An 11,773-nucleotide genomic window follows, 5' to 3' on the forward strand; every position below is an offset into this window, starting at 1 on the left:
TTGGGCTAGGGTATCACTTGAGGAGGTGACGCATTTTTGGTGAGCATTGGACCTATTTTTGGTGTTAGAAAGGCTTAGGCCCAAGTGGAGGGCAAAGGTTGCATGGACTTATCATGCACCTAGAAATAGCCAATCTAACCCCTTAGATTCCATCCTTGGCCACCAAGTAGCATCTAGGGTTCATTTGGCATTTCATTTGGAGTGCATTTGCCTTGTGAATTTCGGCCATGCATTGCTCCAAATGCAACCCTAGATGCCTCCCCTCCTATAAATACCCAACACCCCACCACTTGTAAATACTTTGGATTATATGATATTGAGTGAGCCTTTTGTGCCTCAAAATCCATCCTTAGTCACTAGTTAGTTTCGGCTAACCTCCTCCTATCTCCACCCTTGGAGAATAGGAAACCTAGAGTGGCCTCCACCTATACTTGGAGTGAGCCAACTTGAGCAACCATACACCACCACCCTAAAACACTTCCGCCCAAACACCTCCTATTCACGCCTATATTCATTCCTTCACCATAACCCTCTCTTTGTCTACCCTTTGGTGAGCTTAGATCAAGGGCAAGGTCTCCTCCCTTCACACTCTACATCAAACATGGAAGGAGGAAGCCATCAAGTGGTATCAAGAGCCAAGGTTCATCAAGGGTAAACGTTATTTTTCCTTGTCTCCTTTGTCTTCTTTCCATTCGGTCTTTGTCTCTCTTTTGCTTTCTTTGTATGACCGAATGTTTGGGTTCATATTCTTGCTTCTTGTGAACCTTCCTTGAACATTTTAGGTTTCCATTGTTAGGTTGTTGCCATGCTTTTCATTTTCTTGAGTCTCACATGAACATGAAGAACATGCTATGAACATGCTTTTTGATTTTTGAATCCACCTAAAGTTTTGTCATTTTTGTTTCCTATATTTTGTCTACATAAATTCCATGTATGTGCCAAACACTTTGCATGAAACACATGAACAAAATATGCCATATTGCATTACATAGTGGGCGTGACATATAGCTTTCTTTTTAGGAGTCATTCATGCATGCTACCTAGTCCTAGCATGTTCTATGTGATTTTTGATTTCCATGTGTAAACATTTCCTTGCACATGCATAACCGGCCACTCTCCTTGCATTCTCACTTGATTTGGTCATCTTTCTATGCCTAAAGAAACCCTAAAAGAATCTAAGAGATGTGCTGAAAAATTTTGTGCAAACAACTTATACTAGATAGTACAAGTCATTTTCCACTCAAAAGATACCCTAAACACCTCTAAAATCACGCCACTTGTCTTCATCTCTTCTCCTAAAATTTGACCTAATTTTCACCACCCACAAGTGCAAAACCTAAGCAAAAATGGGCTGAACATTAAAGAAAAGAAATTGGACCCAAGAAGCCTAAAAGAAATTGACGTGAAAAATAGAACAAAAGAAGAAAAAGTATCAAAAAAAAATTGGACCAAAAAAGACTTGTTGCTAGACTTGTGGACTTGGACCCTTTACCTAAGAATTTGGAGTTGGAGTTGTGACATTTTTGGACCATTGTTGAGAACTTAATATTGGCTGGACCGAATCCTTTAAAAGACTTAATCAAGTGAGCTTAAACACTAATTCACTCTAGTGCCTTTCTAGGATTAATCTTTTGTGTGCTCCCTTTTTTTGATTGAGTCTTAATTTTTAGTTTGTCTTTATTTGGCCTCTTTTGTTTTGTCTCCATTAATTCTCCTTGAGTTTAGGCTTCCTAATTGTGCTTTTTCAGTTTTATTTCTTGGACTCTTGCTCTTTGGGTTGGTTTCACTTTACTTGTAGGTGAAGAACTTCTCTAGCAAACTATCACACCCTTTGGTGGATTTGAGTGGAGGAGTGAACCGAATCCAAACCTATAGCCTTTGGAGGGATTTCACTACACTAAAAGGAGTGATCAAACACTTGGAGAGGACTAACAAGTTTGCTCTTTGTGAAGGAACCCAAGTGGAGGAGTTTGAAGACTTAGACTTGTGTTTTTCATAATTTTGCTTAATTTTTCTTCTTCTCGGCCTAGTGTGTTTTTGGGCCTTAGTTTCATTCTTTTTGGTTTGTAATTTGGCCATTCTTAAACCTCTTCATTTTGGTTTAGCTTCGTGTAGTTTGAAGGTGATTTGAAAACCTTCACCTAGGACCTCGACTAGAGTATGTTTTAAGTGCTTTTCTTTTGCATGCTTTATAGTTTTTGGTAGTATAATTGTTAGGACTTTTATCTTTAATCCAATTTACGTTTAGAAGGCCTTTGCCTACTAGGGGTAACGTGCACACACACACTTTATTATTGTGCCAAATTGTTTTGTAAAGAAAAGTAGAAAAGGCTTAGTGATTTTTACTTGATAGGGCTTGGTTATTAAGTGATTCTTTGTAGTCCACTTCCCCTTGAAAGTTCACTTTGTACACTTAGGCCTTTTCCTACCTATCTTGCACCTTGAAAACCCTTTTTGTGAAAACCTTTTTATCACTCACTCTTTGTGAAAACCATTTCAAACCCTTTTTGAAAACAACTTTGTGAAAACCTTTTTGGATCAAAGATGAGTGATCATTCTAGTGTCCATGGTCATAATTCTCGTAGTACTAGGTCTAGTGTTAGGGATGAACTTAGGGAATTGAAAGAGTACCTAAGAAAAAAAGAAGAGGAAAATATAAAAAGAGAGGAATAATTAAGAAAAAAAGAAAAGGAGTTTGAAAGAAATAATGAAGAAATAAAAAGATTGCTTGAAAGACTAGTTGTGGGAGGAGAGGCTAGTGGTTCAAGGCCAAGAGTCACTTCTCCTCAACCCTCAAGAGGTAAGGGGCATGTGCATTCAAGTTTTCATGAGGAGGAAGGGCATCATACCCAACCTCCAAGTGATATCTTCTTTAGTAGTCATCACAATGATGATTACTATCAAAGACCCCCAAGGTATCATAGAAATAGGGAGTCTTCCAATAGGGAACCCAACATCACTCTTCCCCCATTTCATGGGAAAGATAATGTTGAAAATTATCTAGATTGGGAAATGAAAGTGGAACAACTTTTCTCTTTCCATGGAGTGAGTGAAGATAGGAAGGTTTCTTTAGCAACCCTTAGCTTCCAAGGGCATGCTATGTATTGGTGGACCTCCTTAGAAAAAGAAAGGAGAATAAACCATGAGCCTCCAATTCAATATTGGAATGAGCTCCGTAGTGCCTTGAGAAGGAGGCATATTCCTCCATACTATGACCGAGAGCTTATGGATAAGCTTCAAAGATTGAAACAAGGGTCATCTAGTGTGGAAGAATATAGGCAATCTATGGAGTTGCTCATGATGAGGGCTGGGATTAGGGAGGAAGAGAGGACCACAATCTCTAGATTTCAAAGTGGTCTTAATCTTGAGATAAGAGACAAAGTTGAACTTCTACCTTATAGGGATTTGAATGAACTAGTTCAACTTTGTTCAAGAGTGGAGCATCAACTTACAAGAAAACCTTTTCGAAAAGAATCCACTCCCTCTTATTCCAAGAATTTTAAGAAGGAGGGCCACTCTTCCCTACCTTATCCCAAAGAAGAAAAAGAAAAAGAAAAAGAAAAAGAAAAATCATCTTTTAAAGCACCTTTCAACGAGTCTAAGTCAAGTGAAATCAAGTGCTTCAAGTGTCTTGGAAGAGGACATATTGCTTCTCAGTGTCCTACAAAGAAAACCATGGTTTTAAAAGCCCAAGATCACTATAGTAGCCTTGATGAAGCTACTTCATCTTCCTCTAGTAGTGAAGAAGAAGCCATAGACTCCGAGGAAGAAATTTTACCTTGTGAAGGAGACTTACTATTGGTTAGAAGGCTTCTTAACAATCAACCTACTGACATTGAACAACCTCAAATAGAGAACTTGTTTAAAAAAAAATGCAAAATTCTAGAAAATACTTGTTCTCTCATTGTAGATAGTGGGTTAACTTCAAATTGTTGTAGTACTAGATTGGTTGATAAGTTAGCCTTGACTACAAAACCTCATCCTAAACCTTATAGAATGCAATGGATCAATGAGGAGAGAGGTGTTGTAGTTAACCAACAAGTAAGCATACCAATCTCTATTGGCAACTATAAAGAAGATGTTTTGTGTGACATAGTGCCATTAGAGGTTAGTCATGTCTTGCTTGGGAGGCCATGGCAATTTGACAAGCACATAATCCATGATGGCCTCACCAATAAAATAAGTTTCCAACACTTAGGTAAGAAGTTTGTGTGGTGTCCTCTATCACCCTCTCAAGTGAATGAGGACCAACTCAAACTAAAGGCTAAGAAAGATGATGAAGAGAAAAACAAAAACAAAAACAAAAAGAAAAGAAAAGAAAAAAAGAATTTTTCCTTTGAAGACAAAGGGCTAGGTTCAAAAGAACCTTAACCCTTGTGCCATCCTCCTTCTTTTGGTACCAAAGAAAGATGGCAATGGAGGATGAGCACCTTTTTAAAAGCCATCATTGCATAAAAGGCACCCAATCCCTAAGATAGATGATTTGGTGAATGAATTGCATGGGGCCAATAATTTAAATGGTGATGCCTCTTTGGCTCTCTCCTTTCCCTAGCACTTTAATTCAACAAATTGTGTACTTAAGGATTGCATCGCTAAAGTTTTAGTATTTTTTACTTCCCTAATTGTGGTTTCACATCTTTTGAAGGATCAATGGAATGGAAGAGCTTAAAGATTTGAGGTCAAATCCTTCTCAAGAAGGAGGGTATGATGGAAGACCATCCTTGGTACTTCACTTCATGTGAGACCCATCACATGGTTCATGGCTATGGCCAATTTGAGTAGTATAGAATTTATTGCCTTATTCCAATTTTACCCTTGTATTTTGGGGTATTTTAGTCATAAGATTTATTTTTCTTGTATTTCCCATTTTACCCTTGTATTATGGGGTGCTTTAGATGATTAGGTTTTTTAATTTGGGCTAGGGTATCACTTGAGGAGGTGACGCATTTTTGGTGAGCATTGGACCTATTTTTGGTGTTAGAAAGGCTTAGGCCCAAGTGGAGGGCAAAGGTTGCATGGACTTATCATGCACCTAGAAATAGCCAATCTAACCCCTTAGATTCCATCCTTGGCCACCAAGTAGCATCTAGGGTTCATTTGGCATTTCATTTGGAGTGCATTTGCCTTGTGAATTTCGGCCATGCATTGCTCCAAATGCAACCCTAGATGCCTCCCCTCCTATAAATACCCAACACCCCACCACTTGTAAATACTTTGGATTATATGATATTGAGTGAGCCTTTTGTGCCTCAAAATCCATCCTTAGTCACTAGTTAGTTTCGGCTAACCTCCTCCTATCTCCACCCTTGGAGAATAGGAAACCTAGAGTGGCCTCCACCTATACTTGGAGTGAGCCAACTTGAGCAACCATACACCACCACCCTAAAACACTTCCGCCCAAACACCTCCTATTCACGCCTATATTCATTCCTTCACCATAACCCTCTCTTTGTCTACCCTTTGGTGAGCTTAGATCAAGGGCAAGGTCTCCTCCCTTCACACTCTACATCAAACATGGAAGGAGGAAGCCATCAAGTGGTATCAAGAGCCAAGGTTCATCAAGGGTAAACGTTATTTTTCCTTGTCTCCTTTGTCTTCTTTCCATTCGGTCTTTGTCTCTCTTTTGCTTTCTTTGTATGACCGAATGTTTGGGTTCATATTCTTGCTTCTTGTGAACCTTCCTTGAACATTTTAGGTTTCCATTGTTAGGTTGTTGCCATGCTTTTCATTTTCTTGAGTCTCACATGAACATGAAGAACATGCTATGAACATGCTTTTTGATTTTTGAATCCACCTAAAGTTTTGTCATTTTTGTTTCCTATATTTTGTCTACATAAATTCCATGTATGTGCCAAACACTTTGCATGAAACACATGAACAAAATATGCCATATTGCATTACATAGTGGGCGTGACATATAGCTTTCTTTTTAGGAGTCATTCATGCATGCTACCTAGTCCTAGCATGTTCTATGTGATTTTTGATTTCCATGTGTAAACATTTCCTTGCACATGCATAACCGGCCACTCTCCTTGCATTCTCACTTGATTTGGTCATCTTTCTATGCCTAAAGAAACCCTAAAAGAATCTAAGAGATGTGCTGAAAAATTTTGTGCAAACAACTTGTACTAGATAGTACAAGTCATTTTCCACTCAAAAGATACCCTAAACACCTCTAAAATCACGCCACTTGTCTTCATCTCTTCTCCTAAAATTTGACCTAATTTTCACCACCCACAAGTGCAAAACCTAAGCAAAAATGGGCTGAACATTAAAGAAAAGAAATTGGACCCAAGAAGCCTAAAAGAAATTGACGTGAAAAATAGAACAAAAGAAGAAAAAGTATCAAAAAAAATTGGACCAAAAAAGACTTGTTGCTAGACTTGTGGACTTGGACCCTTTACCTAAGCATTTGGAGTTGGAGTTGTGACATTTTTGGACCATTGTTGAGAACTTAATATTGGCTGGACCGAATCCTTTAAAAGACTTAATCAAGTGAGCTTAAACACTAATTCACTCTAGTGCCTTTCTAGGATTAATCTTTTGTGTGCTCCCTTTTTTTGATTGAGTCTTAATTTTTAGTTTGTCTTTATTTGGCCTCTTTTGTTTTGTCTCCATTAATTCTCCTTGAGTTTAGGCTTTCTAATTGTGCTTTTTCAGTTTTATTTCTTGGACTCTTGCTCTTTGGGTTGGTTTCACTTTACTTGTAGGTGAAGAACTTCTCTAGCAAACTATCACACCCTTTGGTGGATTTGAGTGGAGGAGTGAACCGAATCCAAACCTATAGCCTTTGGAGGGATTTCACTACACTAAAAGGAGTGATCAAACACTTGGAGAGGACTAACAAGTTTGCTCTTTGTGAAGGAACCCAAGTGGAGGAGTTTGAAGACTTAGACTTGTGTTTTTCATAATTTTGCTTAATTTTTCTTCTTCTCGGCCTAGTGTGTTTTTGGGCCTTAGTTTCATTCTTTTTGGTTTGTAATTTGGCCATTCTTAAACCTCTTCATTTTGGTTTAGCTTCGTGTAGTTTGAAGGTGATTTGAAAACCTTCACCTAGGACCTCGACTAGAGTATGTTTTAAGTGCTTTTCTTTTGCATGCTTTATAGTTTTTGGTAGTATAATTGTTAGGACTTTTATCTTTAATCCAATTTACGTTTAGAAGGCCTTTGCCTACTAGGGGTAACGTGCACACACACACTTTATTATTGTGCCAAATTGTTTTGTAAAGAAAAGTAGAAAAGGCTTAGTGATTTTTACTTGATAGGGCTTGGTTATTAAGTGATTCTTTGTAGTCCACTTCCCCTTGAAAGTTCACTTTGTACACTTAGGCCTTTTCCTACCTATCTTGCACCTTGAAAACCCTTTTTGTGAAAACCTTTTTATCACTCACTCTTTGTGAAAACCATTTCAAACCCTTTTTGAAAACAACTTTGTGAAAACCTTTTTGGATCAAAGATGAGTGATCATTCTAGTGTCCATGGTCATAATTCTCGTAGTACTAGGTCTAGTGTTAGGGATGAACTTAGGGAATTGAAAGAGTACCTAAGAAAAAAAGAAGAGGAAAATATAAAAAGAGAGGAATAATTAAGAAAAAAAGAAAAGGAGTTTGAAAGAAATAATGAAGAAATAAAAAGATTGCTTGAAAGACTAGTTGTGGGAGGAGAGGCTAGTGGTTCAAGGCCAAGAGTCACTTCTCCTCAACCCTCAAGAGGTAAGGGGCATGTGCATTCAAGTTTTCATGAGGAGGAAGGGCATCATACCCAACCTCCAAGTGATATCTTCTTTAGTAGTCATCACAATGATGATTACTATCAAAGACCCCCAAGGTATCATAGAAATAGGGAGTCTTCCAATAGGGAACCCAACATCACTCTTCCCCCATTTCATGGGAAAGATAATGTTGAAAATTATCTAGATTGGGAAATGAAAGTGGAACAACTTTTCTCTTTCCATGGAGTGAGTGAAGATAGGAAGGTTTCTTTAGCAACCCTTAGCTTCCAAGGGCATGCTATGTATTGGTGGACCTCCTTAGAAAAAGAAAGGAGAATAAACCATGAGCCTCCAATTCAATATTGGAATGAGCTCCGTAGTGCCTTGAGAAGGAGGCATATTCCTCCATACTATGACCGAGAGCTTATGGATAAGCTTCAAAGATTGAAACAAGGGTCATCTAGTGTGGAAGAATATAGGCAATCTATGGAGTTGCTCATGATGAGGGCTGGGATTAGGGAGGAAGAGAGGACCACAATCTCTAGATTTCAAAGTGGTCTTAATCTTGAGATAAGAGACAAAGTTGAACTTCTACCTTATAGGGATTTGAATGAACTAGTTCAACTTTGTTCAAGAGTGGAGCATCAACTTACAAGAAAACCTTTTCGAAAAGAATCCACTCCCTCTTATTCCAAGAATTTTAAGAAGGAGGGCCACTCTTCCCTACCTTATCCCAAAGAAGAAAAAGAAAAAGAAAAAGAAAAAGAAAAATCATCTTTTAAAGCACCTTTCAACGAGTCTAAGTCAAGTGAAATCAAGTGCTTCAAGTGTCTTGGAAGAGGACATATTGCTTCTCAGTGTCCTACAAAGAAAACCATGGTTTTAAAAGCCCAAGATCACTATAGTAGCCTTGATGAAGCTACTTCATCTTCCTCTAGTAGTGAAGAAGAAGCCATAGACTCCGAGGAAGAAATTTTACCTTGTGAAGGAGACTTACTATTGGTTAGAAGGCTTCTTAACAATCAACCTACTGACATTGAACAACCTCAAATAGAGAACTTGTTTAAAAAAAAATGCAAAATTCTAGAAAATACTTGTTCTCTCATTGTAGATAGTGGGTTAACTTCAAATTGTTGTAGTACTAGATTGGTTGATAAGTTAGCCTTGACTACAAAACCTCATCCTAAACCTTATAGAATGCAATGGATCAATGAGGAGAGAGGTGTTGTAGTTAACCAACAAGTAAGCATACCAATCTCTATTGGCAACTATAAAGAAGATGTTTTGTGTGACATAGTGCCATTAGAGGTTAGTCATGTCTTGCTTGGGAGGCCATGGCAATTTGACAAGCACATAATCCATGATGGCCTCACCAATAAAATAAGTTTCCAACACTTAGGTAAGAAGTTTGTGTGGTGTCCTCTATCACCCTCTCAAGTGAATGAGGACCAACTCAAACTAAAGGCTAAGAAAGATGATGAAGAGAAAAACAAAAACAAAAACAAAAAGAAAAGAAAAGAAAAAAAGAATTTTTCCTTTGAAGACAAAGGGCTAGGTTCAAAAGAACCTTAACCCTTGTGCCATCCTCCTTCTTTTGGTACCAAAGAAAGATGGCAATGGAGGATGAGCACCTTTTTAAAAGCCATCATTGCATAAAAGGCACCCAATCCCTAAGATAGATGATTTGGTGAATGAATTGCATGGGGCCAATAATTTAAATGGTGATGCCTCTTTGGCTCTCTCCTTTCCCTAGCACTTTAATTCAACAAATTGTGTACTTAAGGATTGCATCGCTAAAGTTTTAGTATTTTTTACTTCCCTAATTGTGGTTTCACATCTTTTGAAGGATCAATGGAATGGAAGAGCTTAAAGATTTGAGGTCAAATCCTTCTCAAGAAGGAGGGTATGATGGAAGACCATCCTTGGTACTTCACTTCATGTGAGACCCATCACATGGTTCATGGCTATGGCCAATTTGAGTAGTATAGAATTTATTGCCTTATTCCAATTTTACCCTTGTATTTTGGGGTATTTTAGTCATAAGATTTATTTTTCTTGTATTTCCCATTTTACCCTTGTATTATGGGGTGCTTTAGATGATTAGGTTTTTTAATTTGGGCTAGGGTATCACTTGAGGAGGTGACGCATTTTTGGTGAGCATTGGACCTATTTTTGGTGTTAGAAAGGCTTAGGCCCAAGTGGAGGGCAAAGGTTGCATGGACTTATCATGCACCTAGAAATAGCCAATCTAACCCCTTAGATTCCATCCTTGGCCACCAAGTAGCATCTAGGGTTCATTTGGCATTTCATTTGGAGTGCATTTGCCTTGTGAATTTCGGCCATGCATTGCTCCAAATGCAACCCTAGATGCCTCCCCTCCTATAAATACCCAACACCCCACCACTTGTAAATACTTTGGATTATATGATATTGAGTGAGCCTTTTGTGCCTCAAAATCCATCCTTAGTCACTAGTTAGTTTCGGCTAACCTCCTCCTATCTCCACCCTTGGAGAATAGGAAACCTAGAGTGGCCTCCACCTATACTTGGAGTGAGCCAACTTGAGCAACCATACACCACCACCCTAAAACACTTCCGCCCAAACACCTCCTATTCACGCCTATATTCATTCCTTCACCATAACCCTCTCTTTGTCTACCCTTTGGTGAGCTTAGATCAAGGGCAAGGTCTCCTCCCTTCACACTCTACATCAAACATGGAAGGAGGAAGTCATCATATTCTTCACAATCATTGGCTGCATCTGTGTTAGAAGACGTTGAGTATTGCCCAGATTTTGAAATCTTTGATCGTTTGGAAGAGCTCTCCATTGATTCCGATTTCCATTTTGGCTCATCTCTTAATAATAGCCATGCATGCTCAAAATTGAATTTTTCACCTACATCTTGCGAGTAAATTTTATATGCATTTGCCATGATGTCTTTTTCTGAGTTGCCACTTTTTTTTTTTATCACGAGCTTGTTTATAACATCCGACAAATAATTGAACAGCTTTATTAATTCGAAACCAACGACTTTTTAACTGACCTGGATTTCTTGCTAGAAATTGATTGCGATTGTTGTTGTAATTCTCCTTGATTCTAATCCAGAAACTATTTCCAGTTTGATCAACTCCAACAATTGGATCCTTCGAAATGTTGAGCCATGATTGAATAAGTAAATTATCCTCTTCAACAGAAAAACTTACACGTGATTTTTTTTGAGTAGATATTTCTTCTCCTTGTTGCCTTCCAACATCAAGTGTGATGTTCTCTAGCCCTACTTGAGACTCGGATACGGAACCAATTGGTGAATCTGTTTCGGAAAAATTTGAAGGCCTAAAAATTATATTGGGATTGGTTGGTATCGGTTGTGGATACATAAAAAACTGGGGATTTGGAAAATTATTATTGGTTGAATGTGGTGGTGGTGGTGGATACATAAAAAAATGGGGATTTGGAGAATTATCATTGCTTGAATGTGGTGGTGGTGGTGGGTATGTAAAAAATTGAGGATTTTGAGAATTTTCATCGGAAGGGATTGGAGGTGGTGGTTGGTTTTGTAAAAAATTAAAATAACTTTGAAAATTAAATTGATTGGGATCCATGTGGTAGAATATAAAAAAAATTACAAATGAACAAAAAAAAATAATTTTTTTTGGATGCTAATAGTAAACGTAAATAATAAACGTGAATAGTAATTTTTTGAAATAAATTGTAAACTTGGATAATGAAATGCAAATTAACCGAACAATAGACTGCAAATGAACTACACAATGTGAAAAATAGAGTGCAAATGAACTACTGAATGTGAAAAATAGAGTGGAAATGAATTGAAAATTGGACATCAATTTATACATAAATGTCCAACGGCTCTTTAACGTCTCTCCAACGGCTTTCAACGTCTCTCCAACGTCTCTTTTTTCTTATTTTCGTTTATGAAAGTCTCTCACTCTCTTTTCATTCTCTGCACTCTCCCTCCCTCACTCTCCCGTCACTCACTCTCCCTCCCTCACTCTCCCTTCACTCACTCTCCCGTCACTCACTCTCCCTTCACTCTTTCTTCAC

This window comes from Cajanus cajan, chromosome 6 (assembly GCF_000230855.2).
Source record: "Cajanus cajan strain Asha chromosome 6, NIPB_CcT2T_4, whole genome shotgun sequence".
Lineage (NCBI taxonomy): Eukaryota > Viridiplantae > Streptophyta > Magnoliopsida > Fabales > Fabaceae > Cajanus > Cajanus cajan.